At 42.5% G+C, this 16,593-nt stretch overlaps 2 long non-coding RNA genes across 3 annotated transcripts in view; one reads left to right on the forward strand and one right to left on the reverse strand.

The window, feature by feature from the left end:
• The window catches only part of LOC146208451 (uncharacterized), a 138,407-nt gene that overhangs the window by 29,081 nt on the left and 92,733 nt on the right, over positions 1–16,593 (reverse strand). The window contains exons 3-4 of one of the 2 annotated variants that reach the window (XR_014704988.1): positions 5,811–5,948; positions 4,073–4,181 (exon numbers count right to left, since the gene is read on the reverse strand). This is a non-coding gene — a long non-coding RNA (uncharacterized LOC146208451). The remainder of the gene's footprint in view (positions 1–4,072; positions 4,182–5,810; positions 5,949–16,593) is intronic. The other variant, XR_014704989.1, reaches the window with a different exon arrangement.
• On the forward strand, positions 3,425–9,275 carry LOC146208453 (uncharacterized). The gene is made up of 4 exons (XR_014704986.1): positions 3,425–3,523; positions 5,817–5,980; positions 7,433–7,514; positions 9,169–9,275. It is a non-coding gene; the product is annotated as an uncharacterized LOC146208453 (long non-coding RNA).

Here is a 16,593-nt window from a genome sequence, read left to right on the forward strand (position 1 = left end):
AGAAGCATACATGACAGCATGCGCAAAAACACATGCAAAGGCGAAAACTGGAAGTTGGGATCTGAAACCATGACAGAGCCATCGCGCTCAACGAGGGCGCAGCTCCCTTCTGGTTTTATTGCTATGGACCTGGCCATCAGATGGGGCGGTAAGGAATATCTACCGCTCAAACTGCGACCGAGGTGCTTCGAGTAGTAGCTGGTGTTGGATGATACTGATACAATGAGCGTTTTGCCTGAGTTTCGTTGTGTGCTGACGTTTGGATGTCGTTGCCTTCACACGTCGCCTAGTCGGCGACCGAAGAACGGAAGCCGCAGCATGGCAACAATATTCAAAATTGTAGCACCTCCACAACAGAGATTGCTACTTTGGACAAAGGAGTGAAGCGTAAGAAAGACGCGGTTCGCCATGCCACCGCAATGACAAATCGCGTCGCATGATTCTCGATAATTGGATACATATTGGAACGCGAATTTTGTGTTTCTTGTTGGCTCGCCTCGTGAATGTAACATTTTTAGGAATATTGGACATTTTCCTGGAAAAACATTTGAAATGGAATGCTTTAAGAAGTACTTCAAAATAATAGTCAATATATCCGCTGATCTTCCTCCTCTCGGTTTCTGGCTTCTTGATATTACATTTCAAAAACGCGCTCCGCAGGTTTTCTTCTACAGCAGGCCGACTTGTGAGCTATGTTAGTTGAAAAGCAACAAAACCATCTCAAAAATACGAAACGGTATTTCGTACTTCTGATGTAACTTCGAGCTTTTCTCTACTACTGTTGGACGACTTTTTTTTTTGTAGCCATCTTGTTTACGGATGGCTACAAACTTTTTAACCTGTTTATTTCTGTTTAATCCTTTTACTTGAAATTTTTATTTTTGATTTTGTGAGTATATTGTATATGCTTGTTATTCTCGCTTGTATTCGTTTTTACATTATTTTTATTTACCTCTGTCATTATTATCCTTAATTACCATTATTTATTCTGTACTTAGGCTAAATTTTTCGTCATGAAGTTTGTCAAGAGGAACGGAAAGGGCGCCGTATCTGCCCCATTTTCGCTGTGGACGCCAGAACCGTCGTAGCTTTACTTTTTGCGTCAACAATTTGGCCTTACTATCATTGATGCATCAATAAAAACGTTTCGGTTGTTTATTTTTTGCATATGTATTCCCAGCCTTCCTTTAAGGCGAAGTGACAGCGATAAGTGGCTCCTTTCTGCGTTTAATCTTCCACATGCCCACCCTCTCCGTTATGCTCCCTACCATGCACCCATCCCCTCTTCATTGTCGGAGCGCTGGGCGTTTGGCGACAGTAGAATATATAGGTTTTCACATAACCCATTCTGAAACCAGCCTAACACTACTGCTGAATCGTCTTGGCTATATGGGATGCTTAAAAGAACACGCCCACATCGCCAGCATATGTAATGAAGGTGTTTACAGTTTCAACGTAGCACAGCACCATTTTCTCTGCGTAAAGTCATAAATATAAGTATTGCAGCAAAATAAAGTTGAAAATTGTCGCTCTTTCCTAAGATGACGATTTTTTGCAACAAAATAAATGTTCTCCTGTTGGCGACATTTTCGGCTGCTTTCACAATTCTTTTTGGCGCTTTTCTTTCCAAAAGAGCTGGGAATCATGTAATTGTTACTAGAGAAAATTTTGATGCTGCTACAGTTTCTGTGGTCTCAATTTGCTTGCAACAAGAAAACATTTGCTGCCCTTTTTCGATTAGGACATGACGAACTGGGAACGAGATATTTTCTGCTCGTCGGAAGCTTAGACCATCTCCATCAATGTGTTCATAAAAGAAGTATCTCACCATATTCCTGAGTTGTCATAGAATGATTTTCAAAAAATCCAAACAATTGAATTTTTGTACATGTTTTAGTACTCGCTAAGTGCAGGACTAAGAGGAATTCGGCTGAAAAAAAGAACACGATCAGATTCAAGTGACTTCAGGCAGCAGAAGAGTCCTAAATTATATCAAAGAAAAAAAAAAGAAAATTATCGCTTTATGCAAAACAACGTTCGAGCCTGAAAACAAACTCAGAGACGTGTTTTAATGCATGTCATTAAAAGCTTTACTAAGTTCGCGAGCTAATCTTGTTTCATTACGTTTTTAGAGTGCTCCGTTAAACAAAACATAATGGAACAAGATAAGCTCGCGAACTTAGTGAAGCATGTAATGGCATGCAAGCGCCCGGCTTTAAAGAAGCAAATATTCTGAGCAGGAGTTTCAGCACAAAAGCAAGAGTTTTTCTCTCAGCTCTTCACATCGAAAACAAAGCGGACCACTGCATCAGCGATCCCTCTATAAGCTTTACTCCACTGAGCGCAGTTTTCTGGATAATTGTTTATAACAAATTTGACAACGCTAACAGGCCTTCCGTGTCTGGTCTAATGTCATGTGCAGTTATTTCCTATCTATTTTCCTTCTTTTTTGTAACCTGTCTCTGACAATAGCCACCTTTATCAACTAAAGAGGCGATAAAACTATTCATATCTGTTATATTAGTCTGCCAAAACATCTAAGCGATAGCTAGAACCATCCAAGTGTGACATGTGATGTGGCTATATATATAAGTGTGACTAGCCGACAAAATAAAATCAGTTGATAGGAGCATTCTTTTGTGTCCTGTCCTCTTCTGTAGCTGTCTTCTTACCGAGTATGTTTCAATAACTGGGCTGGCACCACGCTTTTTTGTTCATACTTTCAATAAAAGCGGACGAGTGGAACATCATCGGCACCATTTTAGAGTTGGGGCACCTTCGTTTCATTTCTGGTTTTCTCAGCGAACGTTTATTTTTATATTCATATTACCTTTGATTTTAAAGACTTGCAACCTAGCAGGATATTGCCGCTTCTTTATGTGAAAAAGAAAATTAGTTCTCGCGGCAGCCCGTCTGAACGCCAACAAACGTGTGACTATAACATTTGAGGCATACTAACTGCTGACGAATGCGACTGTTTTTAAACACGTTGCTTTTATCCCCTACGTGCGTTTGGCAGCGTGCTTAAGATTACCAACGAAGCAAATAAACAAAGTTGTTGAACTGCACCTCTTAACGATGAAGCAAGTCCCAGAAAATACGAAAAGCGAGCAACACGGTGGCCTGTTTATGGGCAACACGTGCCGAGTGAACGCTACTCGAATCGGAAATAACCGGTTCAATGTCATTTAGCATGCGTAAGCAGTCTCGCTCTTTCCGAAACCCACGCTGTCTAATGGAACGAGTAAGAAGTTGAGCGAGCCCAAGTTTGCACAAGGTTATCATGGTCGTCCTGGAAGATGCCCCCTTATGTTTTTGTTTTACCAGACTGTCGAGTTGCGGGGATGTTTCACTGTACATTGGAAGCGTCCCTCTAGCGTCTTTACCGACCAATAAAAACGGCCTATTTCTTATAAGACCCTTCCTTGATGCGTTTGATCATTCAGTTTACTGTTGGTGCTCAGAAAGAACGCCAGCATGAGGATATTGGTCTTCGCCTTAGCAGTGGTTCTTCTGTCAGCAGGTAAGTATCAAGGTGCACTGTGCTTGTGTTCTCGTTAGGGCTAAAGAAAAGCGTTGAAGCTTTATTGATTTTTATGTTCATTGTGGGAGATATATATATGTATATATTATTTTTGAAGTGAGCAACAAAATATATATGGTAAATTATTAGCAGTGACAAACGAATTTGATTGTTTTAGCCTTGAAGGGAGTAGGTTAAATATTGACGTCACTTACTTGAATTAAAAGCCGGTGAAGGCTGAGAATTAAGTTGCTAAATCTATGCAAACGCGTATTTTAGCGGTAGGTTGCTGTTCAAAATTGCTTTCAGATACGCGTTATCTTCGGCAGCTTGGTGTTAATCATCCGTTCATGATGTTCCTGGATCGTATGGATTGGTGGGCGAAATCGCCACATTGTTTTCTCGCAGGGAGAGTATATGAGTGAGGGGGTGTTCCTTGAAGTATCGTTGTTACAAGGAAACGTTGTATTTAAATTTGGCCTTAAATGATCGGCGTCAAGTGGGCTTGAATTTCTTCGCCTGCGCCCCCACGCAGCCTTCAATAGGTACCTCCTATGTCCCAAGACGCTCGTGCCGCCCGGTGGCGTTGTCCCGGAACCTTAAAGGGCGAACGGTTCCCTCTTCAGTCACGACGTGGCAGCAGTAGTTGGCCCCGGTGCTGTGTACATAAGGGCATTTTTTAACATATGGATAAGGTTACATTTCAACATATGTCAGCATGCCATCAATTCTAGAAAAGAGAAAAAAAAAAACACTGGGGGGGCTTGGCATAACACGTGCGCCCTCGGTAGGGCAGCCTGTTTCCAAAGTGCCAATTCCCAACTATACTTGACCAGCACTGTGAATGCATAGTCGATATAGGTGGGGATGCAGACGACGCATGAGAGGATGCGTGACCAGGGAATCTCAGTTGCTCTTGCAAAAACATGTGACCTCTTGTACATTTGGTTATTATAGAGCTCGGATAGGGAACTCTCAAGTGCATAGCCCATTATTACGAGATTTTGTTTTCCTATAATGTATCCTCATAGGCCGGCATAACTCTAAAATCATGCTCGGTAGAGCCATACCATAAAAGTAAGTTCGGTGAGACTAGTTCAGAAAATACAGTAAGGTCCTGCTAGTGAGCTTCATTGGGGTAGCTAAGTTTTTCAAGGAAACAAATAGCATTTCAAAACAACAACAAAATATTACTACGCGGAAATGGCGAAGGGTACGTCTTTCATTCTGGGTAACGCACTCGTGCGCCGTTATTCTTCTATCCCTCTAAAACACTCTAAGAGACCAAGCAGGTTTTCATTTCTGCCTGTCGACTAGCTATTTATTCACAAACAGCGATCATGGGCAGTACTTTGGATGTTAATATATTTAAGTTTTAGGACGCCTTGGAAACAAGAATTGAAAACTGAGTTCAACACGCTCGTTCTTTAACTGCCAGAAAAAAATCACTACAATCTTTCAAATATCAAGACGATTGACGATTGTGAGAATACTGGCGTAGGGCGTGTTTTGCAATCCTTTTCATTTAGTGTGAAATAATTGGAATAAAACCGTTTAAATTATGCCTTAAATACAATTACAGCGTCCACCTACACAATCCATTCGCGTCAAGTGCTGCCGTTACCAGCCTGAAAAAAACTACTAACGCCTGGCCGAAACACTTGTGCAAAAAGAGATTTTGAACTCCAGCTTTGATGTATTCCCGCTTTGCTTCCGAGCTATTTCGTTAAGCCAAACAACCGAAAAACAATTCTGGCAAATGGACATTGCTTAGTTGAAACAGTCAGTCATACGACCTCATGTCTTTATCTTCTCCCATTTCTTTTGTGATTGATTGTTCAACATTCTCACTTGTTCTTCCTTCTATTGGCTTAGATTCTTTCTACTCATTTTGCGTGCAATGGCTTGGGTCTTGAATTCTTTAATATGTCTTGCGGTCTGCTACAACTACAACTGCCTTCATTTTTATGGTGATTTCGCCACCTTTCATTATTAGGCTTCGCTATATGGTAGTTCAGTGCTCCCATGACCAGACGCCACATATGACATTGCACGCCAATCACAATATGCATGGGACGTGCTGTGTGCGTTCTACCTAAATCTGTATGTCTCATCTGCATATCGCGAAAAATAACACAATATAGAAAAAGGCGACAAAATGGCCACCTAAAATAAGAAACAAGATTTAATTGCTTCCCTATTATGCGTGATACATCAGCAACATATTTCGCTTGCTGATAAGTTCGAGATTCCCATAGAGGAGATAAGAAAAACAATAATGCATTACGTTCAGTGTTGCTGGCAGAAGCTCAGCAGTTCGGGAGGCCCGGAGGAGGTGGATTCTCGGGGCGTCCAGGAGGAGGCGGGTTCCCGGGTGGCCCCGGTGGAGGCAGATTTCCGGGTGGACCGGGAAGTGGCAGATTCCCTGGAGGACCCGGAGGCGGCCAACAGTGTGGCGTGAGTAACTTGCTACGCTTGCTCGAAGGTATTAAAATGGTTTTTCGTTGTACAAGAAACATGGATACCTCACAGCCTAGGTTCATACATAAACACCTCATAGAGAGCGAGTTTTTAGTTACAAAACTGGCGAGAAGCGAAATTCTGCGCAAACAAAAATATTTCGTTTGCTCCTCACACTTGCTCTTGAATCAACCCATGTCTGGAACCGTGCCTTAATGATGAGAAATTTGAATCCACTCGCCTCAGAAATTTGGCTTCGGCGTTGAAACTCCATTTATATTTTAAATATTCTGAGTAAAAGCCAGAAAATTGTACTGGTAAGGATAAACTCGTTCACTTGTTGGTTTAAAATACGTGAAGGACACAACGTAGGATGCAGGATACAGCAAAAGGAAATTAACAAATGTCCACAAGGCCCGCAATAACCATTGTGTCAAGAGACGGTGACTTCGTGCCTCAAAAGCGTACACTGCTGTCAGCCGTTAGACACACGTAGTTAAAGTTCAGGCGCTCATGTAACGGTGAAGCATCAAATGCGCAGGACGCAGACGTAATGAATTATGATCCTAAATACAGCACGATTTGGAGGATGAAAAGCGGCATGTGTGCTCACTAAATGATTAATACCGCGTGCAATGTTCCACATATTACAAGCAGCCTCTATTGTTAAACTGGCAATTGTCAATTTTACTTCCTCAATAAAGGCAACATCGAGTTTACTGCCTGAATAGTGAATTTACCTTTTAGAAATGCGAAGATTATTTAGAGTAACGAATGGCGTATAAGGTAAGTAAGCGAGAACTCGAAGACCTCAGATATACATGGAGCGCTATAGGAAAACACTCGCTGGAATTATATAAGGAATCGTCACTTGTCGAACGCCCATGAATAATTTTAGGGAGGACGAAACTTGTGCTCCATATGATGCTGCTTTAAGAACGATACGTGTTGTACGTTGGTGACATCAAAAGAAAAGGTAATAATCAAGAGCATTCAATATGTGATCTGTGGGCGAGTGCTTTTCACCAGTGCTTTTTTTTTTTTTGCACCATTCTGTGTCCCTATCTTCTCAAAAACACTTATCCATGGCATTACGCATTTCATATGAATTGATCCCTACTGCAGTGCCTTCGGTATTTTTTGTCGGTGGGATAATTTAATAAATCAATAAAACCAATACAACTCAGCACTTTATTTTTGCACAAAACCAGTGTTAGGAACTCCTTCCATCGAGTAAGTGCGGTAGCGCTTTGCTCTGAATTAGGTATTCTAGGGGAACTGATACCCATGAAACAAAACTTTCTCACGTTTATTTTGACATTCTTGCCCACGTGGTGCCAAAACTCACTAACAATTTCGAATTGATTTATTTACCAAGCAATGAGCATTTCTAGGCAGTCGCGGTTGTATTTTCATACGTGTGTCTTCACTGCTGTCTATTACCTATAGGGCCGCATCTGTCACCGTGGTCAGCGCTGCGTTACTACTGGAGTGGTGTGCGTCAGAGCACCGTGCCCACAAATGTTTCGATGTGAGTAAGCCATCAAAGCTGAATCAGTAAAACTTTCCAAGTGCGACTAAACATAGAGGGAGTTAAGTGAGATTACTCCGTCTGCCACTGCGCTGTACTGCAAAAACAAGCGGCGAGACGAGAGAGAGAGATAGCGCGATGAGATAAGAATATTCCAAGCAATTTTATTCCATCCATGTATAAGATTTTACAGAGATTGGTTTCCTATTACAGCTGGAGACTCGCTGACGTAATTCCGAGCTTCATTCTTTGCAGCCTTGTTAAATCCGCAGTTTCCAAATAATGAGCAGGGCGGCACACGTAGAAATGTCTATTTTGTATGTTTATACTTGCCACATGATGTATTTAGCTTCAGCTGCCTCCTAAACATGGGAATATTTAGTTTTGTTTTCTTCAAGCCCTTGTTCAGAGTTTGGCTTCCCGTTTATCGCTGCGTAGGAAATTCCTAATCGATTAGCAGCACCAGGCCAAAATGCTAACGAATTCTGACGTTGCTCCTTCAACTCTTTCTCGCATGGAGCTGGTGAACAGTGATATTTTTGGAAATGGACACTCCAAATATTTGAGGCTCCACAGTGTACTCCCGAGCGAATGCCAGATTTCATTCCTCTGATGTACAAATCGGCGACTCCTGATAATGATTTCAGCAAGAAGAAATCGGTCAGATTTCTTACGAATACTGTGAGATGCACGTACAGACAAATATCCGGTTAAATTGAATTTCGATATAAAGAGACACAGCGAATTGAGCGTTGTTTTTTTTTTTTTTTTTAACCGAACATTACAAGGAGTGGCTAAACATGAAAACGGTCGAAGCGTGGCAGTGGGCACAATATAAGCCTTTTCTGTGCATAGAACTAAACTCTGCATCGTTTATGAGAGAGGAGGAATTGTTTTGGAATAGTAAATATTAAAATACCGTGGATGATTTTTTTTTTCTTTTTGATTTCTCAATGATATGGACAGGCTGTTGATGACCGTTAAGAGAAGGAAGCTTTGGTCTGAGAAGCTTTACTGAAACATTTGCAGATACTTGGTCGCTTGTGATTACACTGCTTCTATGTTTTTAAACTCTCAATGATTTTGCCTCTTCGGTAAAAAGTGGTGCTTTTTGAGGAAAAGTTCCTAAATGCCTCGATCATTGTATTATTGACTTCCATGAGCAGGAATCGATGCAACGTTCTAGGCCAGAGAAGGTGGCTCGTAATACTGAAAAAAGAATCACATTACGCGCACCATTTCACAACTTAAACGTTTAGTTCCCCGAAATATGAGTGCTCCACAGAACGGGTTCGCCTCGTCCCGGGCCCTGCGAGAAGCATTGACCAAACGTTGCACTTTTCTTCTAATTTAGCAAACTATATTGCTGCCAATCGAGCTTTCCAATTGCGTCTTTCCATAGTCTGCGACTGTGGCATTAAATATTTTGTACCTTCTTATTGTACTCTGTGGCGTATGTGTCTAAAAAGTAGATTACGCTCACAACAATGCCTCTTGTTAAAGTCGTCTTTGTACGCAGCCATACTCTTTATTTTGTGCTTTAAGTAATGCCTCGTCTTTTTCGTCACAATTAATCATACTCTTTATTTTGTGCTTTAAGTAATGCCTCGTCTTTTTCGTCACAATTAATCAGCGCACTTATTGTACTTTACAGGTGTGTGAAAAAAATGACGACGAAATATGGATGTGAAAAGAAGAAAACCTGAAAAGAATCAGCCCTCCCTCCTCCAAGCATTGATTAAGAAAATAAAAGAATCAGCGCAACTTCTGTTTCAATAGTTCTATATGAGAAAAAAAAAACCAATTAAGGTTCGCATGCGCTAAAAGTGTTTTCAAAGCAGCCAGGGTAATTGTATGCTCAGAAAGATAAAAGTGGGCAAAAAAAAGTACCCAGAAGTAGAAAGAGATTAGGATGAGCGCTTCCTTCCCAGGTAATTTCGGTGGTAGGTGATGGAATCATAATGGGCGCAAGCTACTAAAACGCTTAATGCTATTTCTTTTACCCTAATTAATTTTATATTTGTATGTCTCTCATTGCATTCGCATTGTGTCGCACCTGTTGGCGATGATATACAAGTGTTGTCCTCAGAGCTTGTCCTGTTCCCTATGCCAGTGTACCTTTTTTGTGCTCCTGTGTCTAGCATGCACAACATTCCCTGCTGCACGTTCTCAGTGAGATATATGTTATATATATCAGGACAGGCTCAAGCGCTAATGGACGAAAAATATAAAAGTAACGGTTAAATGCGTAACTATTATTCCTAATATTTATTGGTAAGATATCGCTGAAACTGTCCCTCCTGTAAGAATTTATTCCCTTAAGCTGAGCACTCGAGAGTGGTAGGAACGTTGCGTGCAGGGCTTTTATGTGATCGCATGAATCGCATTCTCTTCTCTAACAGTCATTCTTTTATGTATCACGTTACCTAGCCTGCGAACTACAATCTATGTGCGTAAGATTAAAAAGACCTTGTGGGTTTGTTCACAGAAACGAGAGATCGGCGAATGTTATTGCCCTTCTTAAATAGAGAGAAAAATTGGCAGAATTCTATCATACAGTTTGCATCGCACAGAATATGCTGCATTGGCCATAGATAGATATTGGGAGCGCACTGATGAGAGATTGTATATGAGGTAATGCCTGAATGTTTTAGATAATACTGCTGTTCGAAAAGAATTTTTGTTGTGCTTCCATCGGATTGTTCGGTCTGGCGTGACATATAGTATTGCTCCCTCTAGAGCATGTGCGAATACAGAATTTTCGAAGCCACAGTGAGTGCGGCTTCAAAATACTAAGCAAAACAGTTCTTTAACGGAAACAGTAAAAAACTCAAAATAATGATGGGCGAACTGGAAAATGGACGTCGACTCATGCCTGTTTTCCTTCATTCACTCAGTTCTTTAGCCCAACTTTCTCCATCTCACATCAGCCATAGCACCTACGGGAGTAGGGGTATGTAAACAATTGTTCTTCGAAGTCCAACCGAAAACGAATAAAGTTCCCAAGCTACTGAATTTAATATGAATAATGAAGCTAATGCCTGACTGAAGTAGAGAGTCATCCGAATATAATACTAATCACATGTTGGTAATGTGGGAAAAACGGCCCATTCTGCTGAACGCATAAGCTTTTATCTTAGCTCCTCGTGATGCTTATGAGCTTGCGCCGTTTGGATGCGTGCTGATGCCCCTAGCTGGCTACAACAGCACTGCACATGTCCGCCATGTTCTTGGCCGCAAGCACGGAGCATGTATTGAGTCTCTCTGGTGGCTAAATAACGGCCTAGCGAGCAGCGTATTTCGCTGGACAGGCGCTCGCCTTTCGTGGTGCTTGCGGTGGGAACCACCCGCGGGTAAGATGTTTATGAATTGAGCGTGTTCTGTGGGAGCGTTCGCTTTCCCCGCTTTGCAGCGGCATTCTACCGGCAGCGTAAAAGCCGTACTTGAAATGGTGGGAGCGGTTGCGATGTTTGCCATCCCGTCACTTCCTAAGTGCTAAGTTTCAAGAACCGCGGACCCTTCTTCGGAACAGTTCCAAAGCCGCTTTGTAAGACCTTTTCTTTGAAGCCGAATTTTGTATCTGCAGTGGGTATGGCTATTAGCCCTGCATGTGCAACCTGCGTGTGCGACTAGAATACAGGCCACATTCTTTGTGATTGCCCCATATACAGTGCGGAAAGACAGTCTCTTCCGTGCGCTAGAGCGTCTAGATGGGCACCCACTCACTGAAAACAAGATTTTAGTTCACTGGAAGCGGCAATCGTCGGCAGTGAAGACCTCCCAGACAATGCTCGGCTTCATGAAAACGACGGGCCTGTCGATAGGCTGTAATTTTGCTACTGTGTGACGTGATATTATTGTGAGGTGATGTGATATGACATGATATGGCTCTGATGTGACTAAACTCACTTCACCCATCCCTCTATTACCAATCACTTTAATATGCACTCACCGCCTTCCCAGTGCAGGGTAGCAAACTGTTTTTTTTTACTGGTTAACTTCCCTGCCTTTTCTCCTCCTAATCCTCCTCCTCCTCTTTCTTCTTGTTCCGCATTGATTTGTGTCCAATTAAGCAGGCCATGCTTAAGGAGTTAGCCTTTGTCATGAGACGGCTCCCAACGACATGCCAGTGACATGTTCGCTCAAAACTGCTCATGCTTCGCGGGGCTCGGCAGTCGTTTTTGCGAAGGACAGTTCGAAAAAAAAAACGATGTCTCTAATAGGCTTGCATGCTTGAGTCCAATGCGTTTCAAGAGTCTGGAAGGATCATAGACCGTCCGCCACTCGCATGCCTGCTCTTGGAACAAGAGCACGCTTTCCAAGACTGTGGGATCATATTTCAAGGATAGAATTCATAATGGGTGCTATGCTAAAGAGTACTGCATACTTGTGCTCGATATGAATATGGCTAACGCACCATTTCAGGTCACAACTTAACAGCAACGGGCAGCTCCCTGACACTCCTTACAGAAGGGAACTCGGCTAGAAAGAACACTTTTTCCCACCATGCCCCTCTTCGTTCGGTGCGCCCCGCTCCTCATGCGCTTCCCTGATGTCACATTATTTGCAAACAGGGATATGCCCATTGTCCTTGCGAAGGTGTTTGGATACTTCGACAATGGAGACTATGTCGGCGCACCTTAGCAGTGGTCTTGCGCGTTTTATTTTTTCTCCTCGTTGGGTTAAACACCACTGTTATTCAGGGTGAGACAGTCCTTCAAGGAAGCGTCATAAGGACCAGAAATATTAGCGCACTTAAGAAAGTTTCCCGGTACGTATCACTGCTGCGTTGCTCAGAACACTTTGGGGACACGATGGGAATTTTGCACACAAGATACACGTACTCTTGCCGTGCCCCAGCTTCAAGCATATTCGGCACAGGACCGGCCCTGGGATGAAATGCGTAACACGTGGTGGAAGTGCCAACCTTCACCTCACTCGATAACAGTCCGTGTGAAAAATCTTTCTTGTGCATTTTGACCTACCACTGCGATATACGTGTAAGATAGCAACGCCACTGGTAGGTAACGGGCCGAATAGGAAGGGGCCATTTGCAGTCGCGGATGGACATGTCAGCATCATAAATGACGCCAGCTGTTGCGCCATGGTCCTGCAGGAAGTGTGGACGAGCGCAGATGACATCGAGCTGCTTTAGTAAGCTCCCGTCTGTGATATAAATCACAACAAAATTTTTTAACAATGCACTATTACGTTTTTTACTTGTCTCCTGAAGCGATCCTGAAGAAGCACCGACATTGTTTGCCTATTGATGTTGGCATTTGAGGTAGGACCCCTAGAGCTGCCAGCAATGTGTGTGCAGGTAGATTTTGCGCAGCGATTCCTGTATATGTATTTGACAAGAACGAGCTTTCACCCCTGCGCAGTTACGTTTCCCTTTCTTGCTAAGAACTTTGACGAAGCCATCGTCAGCCGAAGGATTCTCGCCAGCGGTCAAGTACAGGATGGTGGTCTAGCATCTTGGGACACTCGCTTGGTCGTGGCGTTCTTTCTGGCTTACAGGTGCGAACTGATCTGGGTTCCATTATTGGTCCTGCAGCGTCTATTTTGCCCATTTTTAAAGGAAAACAACACATATTCCGATAGAGGAATAATTTATTATCAGCCGGACCGGAAATCAGTTCAAAACTTTCGTGCTCACATACCTTCAGTCAAGCCAAATTGCATGTGCATTCCAGACGGAATCACGAAAGGGCTTAAAAAGTAATATTAAAGAGAATTAAATGTAGGGAATGTATGAAAATGTAATTATCGCGTAACCAGTTTACACGTAAAGCTGGCTGCGGGTTCCGGCAAGGTGTGGAAAAAAATAGCACAAGTATGTCTAAATGTTGTATTTATTAAGCCGAAAGCTTCCGAAACATTCTGGTACGCTCTATTAAGCCAACGACGCGTGTGTTCATTCCAAGATTGCAAAATGTCATCATTTACACAGTTATCATGCTTTGTTCCGTGCACCATTGAATTCTGATGCAAAGCTTGTTACAAAATAAGGTATTGTAAACAATTTTTATTCGTAAATACGAATTCATGATGTATTCTCTCCTTTCTATTAAATCCCGAACAGAAATAGAGCTCAAAACAGGCGCATAAATGCATATCGTATTCCCCAGAGTCGATATCCTTACATTAGGTATTGGCACATTTTGGGAAGTTTAGACTTTGGCTGGAGCGAAGCCTTATGATAAGCTTGTAATGACACAGTAGGCTTACGGTCTTCCCAAAACCAGCACGAATATAAGTTTTCACTTTCACTTCCACCGCGAGTAAGCCTGACGCACAGTCATAGCCATATGCAGGGTTCGGTGAGTATGTTTGTAACTTGAAGTGCAAGAAACTCGCCGTGAACGTCCCATAAACAAGCATACTTGGCAGCTTAACAGGTGATGTGGCCAGAAATCTACTTTAAACGCTGCTTTACTGAGTGGCAGTAGCGTGCCGTGTCTGGGTGATGTTCTAGTGCAATTGAAATAGCCATGTACACTCCAAAATTAAGAATCTCTGTTCTGTTTTTGGGTACCTGAAAAATAAAAGACGTTTACTTCAACAACTGCGGCGAATAAAAAATTTGTCACATTGCGGCCTGCAGCACACTGTTACGACTTGAAAAGCAGAAATCAGCAGCGGCACGTTTTCCAATAAAAGCTTGGATGTCCCCTGCGCGCATTTATCAAACACTTCCGCTTTGACACAAAATTCTCCTTTAAATTTTAAGACTAAAGCCTTCATGGCTCCTACTGTCGGCGTTAATTCCTCCTGTCACACTATAGCTGTAAATCAAAGGCGTCATCAAAAAAAAGAAGTCCTCCCTCTACCGGGAATCGAACGTCCATCCTGTGGATCCCTAGCGGAGCGCTTAAATCAACTGCGTCACGCCCGGGATCGTAAAAACGCATCATAATCTTCCTTGTCTACCGCAGAGAACATAGTTAAAGATAAATAAATCCTCTCTACACCAGGCATCAAACCACAATTCCTTGAATCTCCAGCGGAGCGCTTCAACCAAGTGCGCCACGCGCGCACGAGAATGTTTTTTTTTTTTTATTGCATGCAAATACGTCAAGCCCGATTTAACCGGGTCGCATCTCACACTTGTCGTACACAGTCGCACCAGCATCGCGCTCTCACTTTGCCCACATATTGAAATTCCGTGAGACATATACATGCATTGAGTAAAGTTAACCAGTTAGGAGGTCGATTCTGCGCATCATATACCCTCGCACCATAGCACACGGCTCTATCAATAGAGACTTCGATGAACGTGGTGGCTCTTCGTGGCGATCTGTCATGCAACCCTTCCATGGGTAAACCAGTCCCATGAGCAGAAAAATATCATATGGAACCTCAGAAGCTTCCAATATAGGCAAAACTTTTATAGTGTAGGGCGTAATCTCAATGTCCTTTTTGATAGTCCGTTGATGAATGCCCCCCCCCCCCCCCCCAAAAAAAAACAACAATGCATCACGGCAGATGATCTATAGTTTCTGGCAGCTGAGACAGGCGAGAGTCCTCTGACCAATGCACAAAAGCCCCTTTTTCACAAAGCCACATTTGATAGGCAAGGTTGATGTGTGAAGTTTAAAAATGAAAATATTTAAGGCTGATTGTATAAACATTTATTGCACCCGCTTTAATAAACTGTTGTTTGGAAAAGAGAGGCAATGCTGCCAATACATTGGTACAGGAAATAACATCTCAATTACAACTTTTGTCATGTGTCTCCTGGATAGAGCCTATAGGTATTCTAATAAAATCCGTACGGTGAGGCAGTGGAATGTGTCGGCAAATTCCTTAAGGAAACCACAAGGACCTTCACTCTTATGACCAGTGGAGCAAACAAATTAGGCAAATGGGCACCTAATCGTCTATCAAATTAAGGAGGGAGGAATGGCTTGCTGTTTTAAAGAAGAAAAATCTTCAAATAATAAGTTCATGAACAAACAAGTACCGAAGACCAGCTCCACCAGCCTCCATAGGGAGAAACATTGTCTCGACGCATAGACTCCCTTTGAGAGCGCCACACAAATCTATGCATGGACTGTACTTTGTCTCTTGCATAATGCGACACATGCGTGACATAGATAAGCTTCAAAAACAAAAAGAAAGGGCGAACTTGTGCTTGTGAAAATAGAAACAACTCCCTACCCATCCAAGCCTAGGTTTGTCGCCTAACTGATGAGATCTGAGAATCCCAGTGAGGCCCACTATTGTGATGATGCAAGGAACCCCCAAATTATATGTCTTCGGAATCCCACCTGATGCCGGCAAAAAATCAGATTTGGTACCCCAGTGATTTAGCCAGACCCCGTTTGATTTATCAAGGTTAAGAGATGCACCCAGACTATCACAAAAATTCTCGGTTACGCGTAATACCTTGATCACACGTTTTTATCAGGACAGAAAAGGGCGATATCGTCAGCATTAGCCAAAATCATAAATCATCTTATCGACAGGACAGTCCGCTATAACCTTTGCTATTCGCATTATATCTCAGCCCCTACGTTGGAGGATCATCAAGAATAAAGAAGTTCGTGGCTTCTTATCATCGGAATGTGAAATGTAGATTTTGGCTTAAGCATCACGCTCGTCATCGCGAAAAACAAATTTTAATTTTCCTTGTCTATCGTGACGATGATAGTAGCGATGACAATGACGCTGCAGTTAGTGATAATGACAATGGCATAATTACCAATAATATGGACGGTTCATTTAGTTTGTAATGATAATGAGAGTAAACATGATTCACCGTGTGGACTAGCCACGCTTTCCTTTTGCATGCTCAGTCTAAATGCCACAGTGCTCTCGGAATTTTTCTGAGCGTCCATTCAGCCTAGGCAAGCTCTGCAAGTTTTTTAAAAACTTATTACTTTCTCTATATCTTTTCTCTATTTCACATCTGACTGCCCATTTTTAACGCCTCAATAAACAAAGTCGTGCGATCAAAAATTAACAAATTTGGATTGTAAGGCATCAGTAATTCATTTCAACGAGACAGTATACCAAAAGCGTTTAGGCGTCAACGACCTGTCATGCAAACCGTAAACATCTGGGTCTAGTTTTT

Source organism: Amblyomma maculatum, chromosome 1 (genome assembly GCF_055883805.1).
Source record: "Amblyomma maculatum isolate TAMU_Amacu chromosome 1, ASM5588380v1, whole genome shotgun sequence".
In the NCBI taxonomy this organism is placed as follows: Eukaryota; Metazoa; Arthropoda; class Arachnida; order Ixodida; family Ixodidae; genus Amblyomma; species Amblyomma maculatum.